The 16397-nt window shown below is 33.9% G+C and overlaps 1 long non-coding RNA gene across 10 annotated transcripts; it reads right to left on the bottom strand.

The window, feature by feature from the left end:
• Nucleotides 1–4879: 4879 nt before the first annotated feature.
• On the bottom strand, nucleotides 4880–12195 carry LOC108319258 (uncharacterized). Of its 10 annotated transcripts, none has more exons than XR_008245283.1 (8): nucleotides 11827–12195; nucleotides 9449–9553; nucleotides 9274–9306; nucleotides 9068–9186; nucleotides 7954–8111; nucleotides 6527–7837; nucleotides 6235–6333; nucleotides 4880–5472 (listed from the first exon to the last, which is right to left on the bottom strand). It is a non-coding gene; the product is annotated as an uncharacterized LOC108319258 (long non-coding RNA). The 10 variants fall into 10 exon arrangements; XR_008245281.1 differs by having other exon boundaries at nucleotides 4881–5472; nucleotides 7097–7837; XR_008245276.1 differs by having other exon boundaries at nucleotides 4883–5472; nucleotides 6235–7558; nucleotides 7647–7837.
• Nucleotides 12196–16397: the final 4202 nt, after the last annotated feature.

Here is a 16397-nt window from a genome sequence, read left to right as displayed (position 1 = left end):
ATATTTATTTTAAAGTAAGTTGATTTTTAAAATAAATAGTTATTTTAGTGTATGCGCTTACACATATTTTAATATCATTAAAAATATTTTTAACATATTTTTACATATTTAATATGTTAAAAAATATAATATATTTAAATATTATTTTTTTACATAGTTTTTTTTATGATTTATATTACTTAATCATTTAATAAAATTAAATCTAAAAAAAGATATTTTACTTTTATTACTTAAAATGATATTATTTAAAAAGTAATATATGTTTATTGATAAAAAAATATAAAAATTTATGATAAAAAATTATCTTAAAAAATTTATTATTAATTTTTTATTTGAACGGTTTCTTTTATTAATATTAAAGTTTTCTTAGTAAGACAGAACAATTGAACGAAAACTAGAAAAGAGGAAAGAGTAGATACAGTTCTCACAGTTAACTGAACCGAAACTGTTATAAGTTCAATTTTTAAAACTAAACCATAAAATAGTATACTGAAATTTTAGTAAAAGTGAATCAGTTTTTTTAAGTATAATATAGTATAGTTAACTATAGTATAGTACAGATCAATTATTTTTGCCCAGTCCTAATGATTGGCACAGGATGTGAGTCTCATGGCCTATATCATCTCTGCCCTTCTCCACATGTTGGCGTAATCATGGAGTCACCATCCCTTCTTCATGCTCAGTTAGGTCATCCTAGTCTTGCCAAACTGTAGCAACTTGTTCCGAGATTGTCAAAATTATCAAGTTTGTCGTGTGAGTCTTGTCAGTTAGGAAAGCATACTCGTAGTTCCTTTCCTTGTAGTGTCTCACAACGAGCGTCGTCTCCCTTTTTCATTGGTTCATTCTGATATTTGGGAACCTAGTCGTGTTAAGTCAAGTCCAGTTTAGGTTTTCAGTATTTTGTTACCTTTATTGATGACTATTCCAAATGTACTTGGTTGTTTTTAATGTAAGAATCGTTCTGAGTTGTTTCCTATTTTCCAATCATTTTTCAATGATATAAAAACACAGTTTGGGGTTTCTATTCGAACTTTAAACAGTGATAATGGTCGTGAATACCTTTCTCAACCATTTAAACATTTTATGGCTTCTCATGGCATTCTTCACCAGACCTTATGTGCTTATATACCCCTCAACAAAATGGAGTGGTTGAGCGCAAGAATAAACATCTATCTTCTAGTTTTGTACCTTGATAATGTTAATTCTTACCATTATCTAAGCATCATTTTAGTAGCAAAATCAACTCTTCTTTAGCTTATTACTTGCTTAAATCCTCTCTTTTATTTAGTTTTAGTATTTATCTATATTTTGAGCTACATTACGTAAATAATACTCTAATCCCTTGTTTTCTTTGATCTATTTCGATGTTAGGAAGATCCTCCATTACATTGAAGATCCTCCACCTGCTAATGTTGATCTTCCTAATTTTTGTGATCCTCTTCGTGATGCTCCATCCATTTTGCCTCCTCCTTCTTTAGACTATCATTCACTATAGGATCGTCCTTCACCACCACCCCTTCAAGTTTATAGTCGTCACAATAGTCTCCCTCATGACTCACTTTCAGTGCCGCCTCTTGTGTCTCCTCCGGCTCCAGCAAATGAGTCTGACATGCCCATTGCCCTCCGTGAAGGTATACGCTCTACCCGTAACCCTTCTCCTCATTATACTGTTCTTAGTTACCACATATTATCTCCAACATTTTACACATGTCTTTCATCCATTTCTTCTGTATCAATTCCCAAGTATGTGGGTGATGCCTTAACTCATCCTGGCTGGCGTCAAGCCATGTTGTATGAATTAAGTGCTTTACAGAAAAGTGGAACTTGGGAGCTTGTCCAATTACCATCTGGAAAGTCTGTTGTTGGTTGCAAGTAGGTGTATCTAATGGCACAATTGATCGTCTGAAAGCTCGACTGGTTGCCAAAGACTACACAGATTTTTAGTTTGGATTATGGTGATACTTTTTCTCCAGTGGCAAAAAATACGTATATTCGCCTCTTCATTGCCATGGCCGCTCTTCGACAATGGTCTCTTTACCAACTTGATGTCAAAAATGTTTTCCTTAATTGTGATTTGCATGAAGAAATTTATATGGAGCAACCGCTCGACTTTGTTGCTCAGGGGGAGTCATCTCGATTGGTATGTCGTCTCCTCAGGCCTAGTTTGGTAAATTCAGCTATGTTATTCAACAATTTGATATGTCTCGTAGTGAAGCAGATCATTCAGTGTTCTATCGCCACTCAAGTGTTGGATGTATCTACTTAATAGTGTATGTCGATGACATTGTTCTCACAGGAAGCAACTATCTTGGCATCTCTCAGATGAAACAACACATTTGTCATCATTTTCAAACCATAGATCTTGGCAAACTTCGGTACTTTTTGGGTATTGAAGTAGCACAATCCAACATTGGTATTGTCATATCTCCGAGGAAGTATACATTAGACATCTTGGAGAAAACAAGGTTAATGAACTCTAAATCTGTTGAGACACCTATGGATCCTAACATCAAACTCCTACCAAATCAAGGGGAGCATTTCTCAAATCTTAAACGGTACAGAAGATTAGTTGGTAAATTAAACTATCTTATTGTTACGCGTCCTAACATTTACTTCGCAGCTAGCATGGTGAGTCAAGCACATTGAAGTTGATTGTCATTTTATTCGAGAAAAAATCATATCCGGAGATATCAAGACTAAGTTCGTTAACTCAAGTAACTAGTTGGCAGACATATTCACTAAGTCCTTACGAGGACCTAAAATTGACTATTTTTGTAACAAGCTTGGAACATGATTTATATACTCCAGCTTGAGGGGGAGTGTTAGATGTTAAGATGTGTGTTTATGTTAATTGGGCTCAGCCCATTCTGTAGTAAGGGCCTTGGCCCATATCTTACATTATAAATAAAATACCCTATGTGTATGCAATACACACAAGGGTGATAAAGAAGATAAGGAAGAAACAAAAGAGAAATATGGAGAAGACAAACGATGATAACTCAAAAAATTATAAACATGATAAGGATTACAAGTAGAGCGAATACCTTTCCGAAGGACAATAAGCCAATTATTATCTGAGTCAAGAGAGGGTGAGGAGGATGAAGGATCCATGGTTTGGGAATCTGATGAAGGAGGATCTGAGTCTCGAGGATCTTCAGTGTGTCCGACACTGATATGTGAGAAGAGGTGGAGAAACAATGTCATTTACATTTTGAGTTTGAGGTAAAGAAGTAGGAGTAACCAAGGGATTCTCCATGGAGGACAAGAAAAAAGGTGTATCCTCAAAGAATGTGACATCAGCAGACATATAATACCTCTTGGTTGAGGGAGAATAACATTTATACCCTTTCTGAAAGCGAAAGTATCCCACAAAGACACACTTAATAGCTTTTGCAGAGAGTTTATCAAGACCTGGAGAAAAATTATGAACAAAACAAATACACCAAAATATACGAGGAGAGACATGGTAAAGAAGGTCATTTGGAAAAATGACAGAGTGAGGGACTTTATTCTCAAGAGAGGAAGAAGGCGCATCCTATTGAATAGAAAACAGACAGTAAGGACTGCATCACTCCAATGATGAACAAGAACATTAGTATTCAACATCAGGGTGCGTGCAGTTTCAATGAGATTTCTATTCTTTCTCTCTACAATGCCATTTTGTTGTGGAGTATAGGGACATGTTGACTAGTGTAAAATTCCTTGAGAAGATAAAAATGAAGAAAATGTTGCAGAAAAGTATTCCTTAGCATTATCAGTTCTGAGGATTTTATTTGTGTTCCCAAATTGGTTCTTAATTTCATTAAAAAGACACAAATATTGTCAAAAAGTTCAGATCTCTCTTTCATTAAATAAACCCAAGTACATCGAGAAAATTCATCAATGAAGGTTACATTAGAGTGAATAGTTGAAAAGGAAAAATTACATCGCGTCTCAGACATTTTAGGATAGGAAGATCTAACATGTTTTCCTAACTGGCAAGACTCACAATCTAAGACTTGAATGTGTTTGAGACTTGGAACCATCATCTTCAACTTGAATAAGCTTGGGTGGCCCAACCGATCATGCAAAAGTTTTGGGGATGAAGTTGCAAAACAGGAACCTGAGGAGTTAGGTTTTAAGAAATAAAGTCCTTGTGACTCGTGTCCTTCTCCAATCAGACGACCCATACCATGTTTCTGTATAACAAAGGAATTAGCAGAAAAGGTTACAGAACAATTCAAGGAACGAGTCAATTGACTCAAAGATTAAATTGTAAAGACAATGAGGAATATACAAAAAAGAATTCAATTTTAGTGAAGGAGATAGGGAAACTTTGTCAATCCCTTGAGATGCAACTTTGGATCCATTGGCAACAGTAAGGAAATGAGGAGTTTTCAGAGAGGACATGGAAGAAAATGAAGGGATGTTACCAAAGATATCATCTGAGGCACCTGAGTCAAGAATCCACAGACTATGACCTTCCACATATTGAGAGATGTAGGCAGTTGACACATTTGACATTGAGAAGGATTGGCAAAGATTAGAAGATTTTTCAGACTTGTAACTCAAAAACTCTTGGTACTCTTTCAGATTTAGCCACATGAGCAACTTTGTCTGGAAAGCCATGCAAGGAATAACATTTATCTTGTGTATGACCCGTTCTCTTACAATATGAGCATTGAGGACGTCCACTTCGACCACCACATCCTCCTCTTCCCCGTGGTGTCACCATTGTTGATGTTTCAATAGCATCACTTAAATTCTCATCTTTTACCAGTGTAGATACCCGAAGAAGCCGAATAACTAAGCTATCCATCAACGGGATTTGATCACCAGCTAACACTTGATCACGTACATGATCAAAATCAAAGTGTAAACTTTTCAAAATAAGGACCATGTAAAACTTGTCATGTTTTTTGTTGATATTCTCTAATGAATCAACTATAAAGAAGTTCTTTAACTCTTCTACCGCAGCCCGAGCTTTTGCTATATGGGAAACCATATCATGGTTGACTTGTTTGAGAGAAGTTGCTCTTTAGATTGCATCGAAAAGACGTTGTACATCATTAGCAAAAATATCTTAATACCAACTTGCAGGGTTGAGGGAAGATGAAAAGTCTTATTTTTCATTAAGAAAAACCTGATACAACTTACTACTGTATTTATAAGAGACAGTAGTTCTAGAAAGTAAAAGGGCAGGAAGCCCCTAACAAAACCCTAACATAAATATTAATAATAATAAAGACATTATACTTCAACAAATATGAAGAGATAAAGATTCAAAATTTAGAGAATCAAAAGTCTCCTGTGGAAGACCCTCCCCATGCCACCAAACTATAGCATTCCCCGCCCTATGGACAAGTTTTATGTTTTCTATCTCAGAAACATCATGTCCACCATCAACAAGCTTCTTCTCTCGTTTCCTTTTCAAGGACCTTGTTGAAGATCCAAAGCTCTGAACCAGGAGCCAAGAGTGCCTGCCTCTAAAACCTTTCAAACAACAATGATTCAGATAGTATTAAAGGATTATAAAGTTAGACCAGTTGAGTTAACTCACATATTTTTTGGAGATGGATCTATTAGATTAAAGCAGTGATTATTTACTATCACTGAGCATTCCACACAAGGGTGAAGACCATAATTCAAGGAATCAGTCTGGTCTACACAAGTAAAACACAATGTAGTTTGTGCATAATTAAATATCATGTTTTTTAGCTTCTTTAACTGGCATTTGTGGATTGCCTACACCCTTCAAACCTGCATTCACCATCTTGACCTCCGTTGCAGTCAGAGTATTCTAAAGATTTCAGAATTTAGTTCTCATAAAACAGGTTTTCAGATATTTTTATGATACTTCAATAGATTTTTTCTCCTCTAAGAAAATCAAACCCTAGATTTTGGAAATTGACTCAATAAACATGTTCACATAATTAAGATCAAAAAATAGTTGGGAAATATGGCTAATGACACCGGCTAGCAGCAGATTGAAATCCACTGCAATCCCTTGCGGCCAAGACATTGCCACATAATAGTAACAGTCAAAGGGTGTGGCCTGGTGGAACCTGATGATCTTAGCCAAAAGAATATCAACTATTGTTGTTCATATGTTAAGAGTATAAAAAGCTATTAAATAAGAGAAATAATCCTTTCAAAACATCAATAGGATGGTGCATAATAGCAATTTCAATTGTCAAAAGAAGTAAGGATATGTAAGTATGGTTATAGTATATCGTATCCAGTTAAGAGAATTACCATGATCATATCATCAATATCACGGCACCAGCCACAAAATAATATCTTCACTGGAAATTTAGGTAGATCACGTATCCTCGACCAAAGTCCCTTACATACCTGTAAAAAGTATATAACATTAAAAACACAAGGTAATGTCTCACAATTCACCTACTAATACTATGATTAATTTAATAGATCCAAGAGAGTGCACAACATATACAAGATTCTATGCACCAAATCAGCATATTTCCCAATAAGGAAATCATATATGGAACCAGTTCAGTAAGAGAAGTTGAAACGTAAACATAACCTTTGGAAGACGACTTGGAGTATAGACAAGGACTTCATCCCCATCTCTCAGATCATAACTATCATCTGGATTGATGATAATCTTTTAAGCTATTTTTATAGAGTTGAGTCAAATTCAAAACACAAATTTTAAGATACACCCTTTTTTATGGGGGAAGAGACCGTAGCTGTAGAATTCTTTGTATGCAAACATAAAAAAGAGTAAAATAATAAAAGCTCTGCAAAAAAGGAGTATGTCATGTTATAAAGCATAGACAAAAAGGGATTTCATAACTGCTCAGTCTAAGAATTTGCTAGAAGCAGAAAATGATGCAACATTGCAAGAGTTTTTTAATCGGCGGGAGGCTGATCTACGCCACATTGCTGCTATAGAATGACATAACTTGCCACTACAAATATTCTAGCAAGTACTTGACAACATTTAAAGCAAGAAGGTTTTAGTGCCATAAGAAGATGCATGAGAAGCACAAGTTGGATAGAATTCCAACTTGCCTATAAAGGTTATTGCTCAACACTAAAGCTATATGAATATGACAATATTTTATTCAAATTGTTCATTAAACCAGTAGACCTTGAAATGAACTAGTAAATCACATGTTCCTATCCTTTTGAGTTAGGTCCAACATGATCCGTTGTCCATTTCTCCACCACAAGAAGTCTCCAACTACGTCAGCTCCAAAAATTTTAAGCACATGCAAAACAAAAAGTAACTACAAAAATCTGCACTGTAAGTTTGACTAAGAAATAAGAGAACAAATTAATTGAAATTTTTTGAAGTAACTCATGCTGAAATATTTGTGGTGGCTTCAAGTCAGAACCACTCCCCGGAAGTGACAAATTATGCTTTAGAGGACGGACAGCTTGCCTTTCCTTATTGAATATTTTGGATTGATCCACTGCTGATCTTTCAATAGAATTTCCACCCAAACCAACAGAAAGCTTTGGAACAAGTAAACTGACCATTTGCACCAAATGCACTTGGACTGGCTATAGAACCTTTCTCATTGTCTACACCGGCTTGTCCACAAACTACCTGTTTGACAAGGGTTTATTGCAAAAGATTCCTACATAGTATAACCATGATCATTAGCAGCTTATTAATTAGAATATGGAGGACATACTTCAATCTGGTAAACAGTCTTTGATATGTTATCAATATCCCCCACAATGTACAGGGTAACCTTTGCAGGGAAAAATACCAACGCTTATGAAACTTCCTTATTTTATCTGCATCCCATTTCTTTATCTGTTCTTCTAATCCAATGGGAAACCTTTTGCTCAGCTTATTTTCAGAATGTAGGTGCTGTGACAACTGCAATTACAGAAAGTAAAAGCAATGCAATATGGGAAACAATTAAATTGAATCAACATTATGTGAAACACAAAGTTGATAGCTTGAATTTTCTAGACATAATTTTTGTTCCTCACCTGGCAATCAATTTGTATTCATCATTTGAAGCTCCGATAGTATGGCATGCCATTCCTTTTCAACACCAATTAGCTGTGAGTAATCATAACTAGATGTACGATAGTCGTATTTTCTCCATTGTGCCCAGACAAGTAGAGTCACAACCAAAGCATAAGACCTAGATAAAATGAAATATCGCGTTAAAACAAATATAATATAAGCATCTGTTCAGATGTTGAAGAGGCTTTGATGGAAATGGCAGGAAAAGAAACAAAATTCAATAAAGCATGCCTCATTCAAGGCATCCAGAACAAATGGAAATAGATCCCCATCAGAATCCTAACAAGCAAAAATCGTTTATAATCAACAAAAAAATCAAATATTAAAATATTCAATATAATTTAATGCATATATACATATATTGGAAACATGACATACATGTTCACTTTCAAACTTTTAAGCACTAAAGAATCTGAAGCCAGGAAGCAAGACATTGGCAAATTTGAGATAAAAGCAGGGTACACTTGGATAAACTGTACATAGTTAAAATGTGTCAAATAAGAATTCTATCAGATAATAAGTGCATGTAATATGATTGCAAATTTTCTATATGTATGATTGTTGGAAAGTTGCCTTAGGTATTGCTCAACCCCAGCTCACCTTAATTGCCAACTATTTGAGGGTTGTTTTTATTGCAATCTCAAGGTAATATTCAATTTCACATAAGTAGATCTCACATAGCTTGGGCTAATACAAAAGTTATATATTGTATACTGCTAATTATTTTTTTATGAAGCTGATATATTATTGTTTTAATTTTTAAAATATCATTTCATATTTTAGGTGGGAATGTAATGTTATTGTAAAGATTTTCCTAAATTAGTTATCATCACAACAAAAGACTAATAAATGAGATCGTACTCTTTACATACAAGTATTTTTTTTTATAAGTTATCTTATTTTAATAATAAAATTTAATATATATATATATATATAATAGTATTTTATATATTTCATATGCAATCTACAATTTAAATGAAAATAATATTAAAGAAGCAATATAGAAAGGATATCTATGTAAAGGAAAAAAAAGTACATAATTATAATTGATCTACTCTACATATTTTTGCATACCTTTTATATTTTTAGAGAATCTACTTCATTTTTCAGTTCTTTCAGCTTAGAATCATCTAAGCTCTTTTGGCACCTCTGCTACAGCACTACAAGGAGAACCCAAAACCTTGTGTACCTGACTATATAAACAATATACAGTACGCTTAGATTCCTAGGAAAATAATACTATTCACAATTGAGAGGAACTTCTCAAACTAGATTCTCACTTGAAAAGGGAAAACGTGCCCTCGTGCAATCCCCTACCAACATAGAGAGGTGGATGCCAAATACAAAGCATAAAAAACACCAACTTATTATCTCAAGAGCAAAAAAAAATAACTATTTGTGTGTACAATCCAAATAATATACAAAGAAAACATTGCCATTGAGAAAGGGTCTTACCTCTGTATCTTTGGTGCTACTATAAGATTTAGGAGCTTTGGGTTAAACCCAAAGGCCTTATCTATGAACTTGCTACCTAATGTTGGGTTATGACCAAAGGGAGGGCTGAGACCAATGATATGGTGACATGACCATTATAGTGTCAAACACAAAAAAAGTGTCACTAGGATCATGAGTAACAAGTTATAATACTTTCACATTGATTAAAAATAATTGGAAAAGGAAATCAGAACACAGTTAGATGCCAACAAACACCTTTGTTATTTGGATGAATGTTAAACTCGCTTCAAAACCTAAGTTTCCCCACTAATGTAATAAAAGGGAAAACCTCAGGATCAATCCAAGGACTCGATACTTGTTAAGTTTAGAATTGTACAATTAAGTCCTAATTATTATTTACTAAAACAAGATGGGGAAAATGAAATAAAATGAATTAAAAGAAAGAAGATTAACCATTAGTCCGTATATGTATAACTAAGACTAATTAGTGAATGCATGAATGAAAAGAAAAAGTAATGCATGAAACTTATCCTAATATGATACATTAATGCAAATCATAGAATATAAGCTAATGAACATTATAACAGAGCCTAAAATCAGAACCCTATTTGCTCAACAAGTAACAGCAACAAATACCAATTGGATATTCACCTAAACGAATGACAAACATAGAATTGAATGTAATTTCAGGAACTAAAATTGTAATTGTAAATGGAAAAATAAAAGAAGATAAGGGAATCTGACATCAATCAAAGAAAACAGAATTAAATTCTAATCCTAATCACATATCAGAAAAGAATTGAGATAAAAGAGGAAGTAAAGGTCATATACAGGTTGGTTATTGAATTAAACTTGATTCCTTAAGGCAATCCATGATCTCAAGAAGACATCTTGAAAAGTAAAGAAATCAGCTACCTAAACCACTTTTAACCATCGAGACAGATCAACACAAAATGAACTTTAAAATGGGCAATGATGTTTACTACTGCTAATGGACAAAACCACAAACATTCAAGATTCATATTAACACTACTCCTAAATTGAAATCATAAATGGAAATGTAAAGGAAATAAAGCAAAAACAAATTTACTTCAAGAACAAAAACAGAAAACTAAAACCAATTCTAACAAGAACACTAAAATGCTATTCCTAATCAAAAAATATCAATAACAGACGGTGAGATCATAAAGGAGAAGAAATAAAATCCAAAAGCAACATCAGAATTCATGTATCAAAGAAAAATCTAAAAGTAACAAAACTGAAAATTTAAAATGGGCAGAAACGTAAATTGGAACAAGAATTAGAAGTTATCAATGAACAGTCCATGATCAAGACCAAAGAATTTGTAGATTTTGAATTAATTAAAATTAGGAAATATTTCTTTCCATTATATACTTCCAATATCAATAATGAAAATTTATAGGATTACTAAACTTGAAAGACAAAGCCAGAACAACCAGGGTAAAAGTTGAGAATTAGGACATATTAACTTACAACATGAAGCAAAATTACATGATAAGGAAAGTAAGTTCGAAGAAATAGAAGTTCCATTAAGGAGATTAAGTTAGAATTGAAAAGTTAGGCCCTCTTTGGGGTCCTAAGGCACCTGAATCAAATACCTATAATATGCATAGTTCCTTTCAAATATCAATTTAAACCCAATTGCCTGCAACTGCACTCTCCCTTACACTATAATCCTCTAAACAGATTACCTAGACTAAGAATATTACCCAAGACAACTGACCCAAAATTAAAACCTAGACTAACCTATACTACAACGTCCAACAAGGGTAAAAAGAAACATAGCTAATGAACAATGATCAATTTCAGAATATAAAATGAACATAAAAGAAAAAATGAAAACTAGGAACATAAAGGATGCAAGAACATTAAACGAAACCAAACTAAATTCAGGAAATGTAAATTGACAATGTAATCAAACTAAAACGCAGAATTAACAAAGTAAAGGGGCTGGAAAATTAAAATGGCAGAATAGAAAATTGAATTAAGGACAATCAAGAATGTAAACTGAAACAACTCAAAACATAAACTTTATATTGAAAGCTGAAATCAAAATTACAATATACCAGAGTCCTCAGAAATCCACTGTCTGTCACCCAATGAAATGATCCAAAAACTCCAATGAAGAGATCAAAGTTTCTACTTTCTACGAAAACTTTAAAGTCTAAAACTAAAGCAAGAGAATGAAAATTGAATCACAATGTAAACCCTGATGTCTGTCACCCACCACTATCTACGTGTACTGTCTGTCACCCAATGCACGTATCAATTCATTACAAAACTTCCCTTTTTATAGGGAAAAATCCAAAACAGAAAAAGAAAGAAAAGGGGGAAAAGGGGAGGAAGTAAAAACTGACTCGCTTCTTGAGTGTCCTCCAACGAACTCTGAAACTTCATCCGTTCGAGCTTCGCACTTCTCTGATCACATTTCTGGGCCGATCATCCTTCTGGGTTGTCTTCCTATGTGACCCATAGAGCTCGCGTCGCTGCTCTGCATCTTTCTTCTCACTGCGCTTGATGAACCCTAGCTCGTGGGTAGAGAGAATTGGGTGAAAACCCTTGCACGATATTTTGTCCAAATGAAAAGGGGAATAGAAGACCCCGTCAGCTTTGCCTCAACGCAGTATGAAACTGCGTTTCATTGAACCACCAAAAGGGCTTTAGCCCAACTCCAATGCCAAGCTTTAGCTTGTTACTCCCTCCACCACCACAACTTGCTTCTTCCACCATCCCATTCCCCTTTTACTCTTTTATTTATTTTTTCATTCCTATTTTATTCTTATTAAAATATTATTTAAAATCTCATATGAACATTCATTCTCTTTATCATTTTTCCCTTCTTCTCTTTATTATTTTTCACAGGTTGTCTCTTACGTTTCACTGCCCTTGGGTTGTCTGTCATGTTCCACTTCTTCTTCTCTTTTACAGAATTGTGACGTGAGAGTGTGGTGGACTTTGTGTTTAGTAAGATTGAAAATGAGGAAAGCAATTCATCTTCAATCGTGAGTGTGGTGGTGCTTCAAGGTGCTGGTTCAGAGGCGTGAGAGGTTTAGAGGTGTGAAGGTGCGTAATAAAACCCTAAAATATAAACCGTATAATCTTTAAATGGATGTTGACATCCGTTAACGGATGCTCACATCCGTTTAAAGATTATACGGTTTATATTTTATAGTGTTTTTATATTAATTTTGAAGATATTTAAATAATATAATTTATATTTTTTGATATATTATTTTTGAATAATGGATATGGAGGAAAGATGGAAGATGAGAAACGGATGTCATGGAGTTTGGGTATGGAGTTTGGGTGAGAATCTGAGAGGGTTGGGAGGTGGGTGAGAAGGGGTAGAAAGATAGATTTTAGGGTTAAAATAAATAATTAGGATTAAAAAGTAAAAAGGTTATTTTTATAATTATAAAAGGTTAGTTTTGTAATTCAAAAAATATATAATAAAATTAGGGAGGTGGAGGGAGAAAATGTGGTGGTGGAGGGAGTAACACCCCAAGCTTTATTCAGCTTCTGCAAGCCCAACCCATCAAAGGTATACTAAAAAGGGTGTTGTTCCCTCCACCACCACCCCTACTTCTCCCTCCACCTCCTCAACCCTGCAAAATAAAATTAATTACAATTTTTTTTTTACTTTTAATCTTATTTATTTACTTTAAACTTAAACCCTATCTTTCTACCAATTTTTACTTTTCAATTAGTCCCACCTCCTAACTCTCCTTCTCTCTTTTCAAATTCTCACCTCCAACTCTACTATATCCGTTTGTTTTAATTACAAAAATATTAATATAATAAAATTATATATTTTATATAATTAAACTAATAAATAATTTTTTATATAGTTATAAAATTGTTAAAGAATACAAAAATCATATATAAAAAATATGTATTATACAAAAACATTAAAACAAAAAACTAATTATATATAACTGTAAAATACAAAAAAATATAAATATAAACTAATAACAATAAAGATCTTCAAAAATACATTATTAAAATACATCAAAAAAATATTCAAAAATAGTATATCAAAACATATAAATTACATTATTAAAATATCTCCAAAATTAATATAAAAAAATAAAATAATAAAAATAAACTGAAAAATAAACACGTAACTTTAAACGGATGTGAGCATCCGTCAACGGATGTCAACATCCGTTTAAGGCAAAATGGATATCGACATCTGTTTTCCCTTAAACGGATTTTGACATCCACTGAGGGATGCTCACATCCGTTTAAAGATTATACGTTAATTTTTTTAGGGTTTATTACGCACCTTCACGACGAATCCTTCAAGCACCACCACACCACCACCACACACCGATCTTGGCACGACTTATCAATTACTTCCACCACCACTTGCAATCTCTCACTAAGCACACCGGCTAATGAAAGTCCACCACACTCTAAGACCATAATTCTATCACAATTAAAGAATGAGAGGAAGAAGTGGAACGTTGAAAAGAGGAAGAAGAGCACAATGAAACAATGAGAGGACAAACGATAAAGAGGAAGAAGAGTTGTCGCTGCATAAGGATTGAAGTGTGTTTCTAAAACAATTAAAGAACCTAAGTTTAGCCTTTGATTTTGGTTTTGGAATGAATTGGATTGTTGTTTTGATTTAGGAATGAAGAAAGTTTGATAAAAAAAATTAAAATCTGACGAAACCGAAGAAGGAGAAAAAGGAAGAAGATGAACCAGATCGAGATATTTACCGACGGACTTACCGATGGTTTTTTTCTTCGGTAATTATCTACGAATTTTTGTGGTAATTACTGACAGCCATAATAATCTGTCGATAAATATTACCGACAACGTTATTATCAATGGGTCATACTTTGTCTGTCGATAAGTCGTCGAAAAAATGACATTATCGACAGATTTTGGATGTTTTCGATGGATTTTGGTCGTCGGTAATAATTGTTTTTTTGTAACATCCTCATCGCACATCCTCACCCAACCGTATCCATTTTCAACTTCATCCCCAACCAGGGTAATTTAATGATGGCATGGTCGTCCAAGCATTCAAGACCAAACTCAGGATAGCCATAAAACTCTCCAACATTGGTGTCAGACTTTTTCCAAAAAGGGTAACCGATGGAGATGTTACCACAGTTAGAAGGAGCATAGCATATACTGCTGATGTGTTACTATCAGTTTGAGCATGACATGGCACCAGAATGATGTGCAAAGAGGGAGTAATAAGGTTTTGGCATGACTTAGAGGAGTAAGAAACGTAAAGCTAAGGAATTGGTTGTGAATGAGATGATGATAGTTGTATATATAGCCATGGATTTTCTTCATGTGATGAACTAATCAAAGAAAATTTTCTTAAGAGTCAAACTCTTCATTTTGAAATATAAGGTGTGTCAGTGGGAAAAGAATATAACACTTTTTCTACTTCATATACGTAGCTTTATGCATATACCAAATATTCTTTTACCTCACTAAGCTATTTCTAATAGAATTTCCTCTTCATAAGAGGGTGGTTTGATGCATTATAGTTCATAAGAGTATTGGACTTGACCAAGTTTCAACTTGAAATGAAATATAGTTGAAATTGTACTAAAAATTTGGTGAATAATGACTGGTTCCACGAAGTCCAATGGATTATTTTTTAACTTTGAAGTCTTTTTGGGGTAAGAAAAATGTTAGAGATATGAATATTAAAAGCATGTTGAAGAATATTAAACTGAGAACTGAAAAGATATCATGCGTCAATGATAAGCATAATTTGAAAAGCACGCAAACATGCTTCCAGGGTGGTTTAAACCAAAGAACATAAAAGAAATGACTCGAAATTTGAACACTTGATGAAAAAACATGTTTCTGATTTTAAAGTTGTGGACATCTCCTTTATGCAATAATGTTTTGTAAAATATAAATTTAACAAATCAAGTCAGTTAATTCTAATATTACCTTAATGATTATGCATATTTATGTACTTCGATAGTTAGGTTCCTAGATGAGAAATACAACATTGAACCAGAACATTTGCATGGATTTTCTTTCTATTTAAAATTACATGAAAGTTGAACACTTGTTAAATGTGAACTTCTAAACCCCAACAATTATATTAATGGAAAGTTATCAAATGATGTAATTATGCCTTAATCAATTATAATTCGCGGTTAATTTTTGCCAATTTTGTTCTGAAAAAAGATGTTGAAAAACAAAAGTTGGCTCCATCACTTTTGTCAAAAACTGAGATACTTCCTCTTACTGTATCAAACAGGTTTCGTGCATCTTTGGTAGCGTTACCGAACCAAACACGGTGGCACACCTCCTCCTAGCCCAAGGCGTCGCCGACGACACCGCAAGTCACCAAGGTCATTGATGGAGGACCATCTAAGCTTAACATAGGACCTTTAACAAGAGCCATGTCCAAGAGAATCCAAGAGGAAGAGGGAGTACTCACTACCTTACTCTTATGGAGTATTATTTACTAAGTTCTCTTTCTCTTTGCTAAATACTTTTACATTGCTTTTGTAGAATATTAATAAAAGGGAGGAACCATGTCTATGCAAATTAAAAGGGCTGCCACGTAAGAAAAGCAAAGAAGCACAAATGGATGGTGCCCACGGCTTTTCCATTACGTTCAACACCAAAGACAACAACTCCATCTTCTTCAATTGCTTTGCTGAGTTGGCAATTATAGCTTACTGCCCAAGCTTCCTCTATCTGTTTTACAGCATGTGCACATTTAAAATAACTTGCACAATACGTTTTAGAAGCTTTCCTTCTTCTATAAATAGAGAGTTTCATCACTTGTAAATGTAACTTGATTTGTAGTAAAGAAATGCTGCCAATTTTCAGCTTTCACTCTCAAGTTCAACCTTGTGCATTGTTATCTTGCACCTCCTCTAGCTTCTTTCCCCTTTGGAAAGCTTGCTGAGCTAGAATTCTACCAAACACAACC

This window comes from Vigna angularis, chromosome 9, assembly GCF_016808095.1.
Source record: "Vigna angularis cultivar LongXiaoDou No.4 chromosome 9, ASM1680809v1, whole genome shotgun sequence".
In the NCBI taxonomy this organism is placed as follows: domain Eukaryota; kingdom Viridiplantae; phylum Streptophyta; class Magnoliopsida; order Fabales; family Fabaceae; genus Vigna; species Vigna angularis.
Note: the sequence above shows the minus strand (reverse complement) of the source record. Positions and strands in the feature narration are given on the sequence as shown.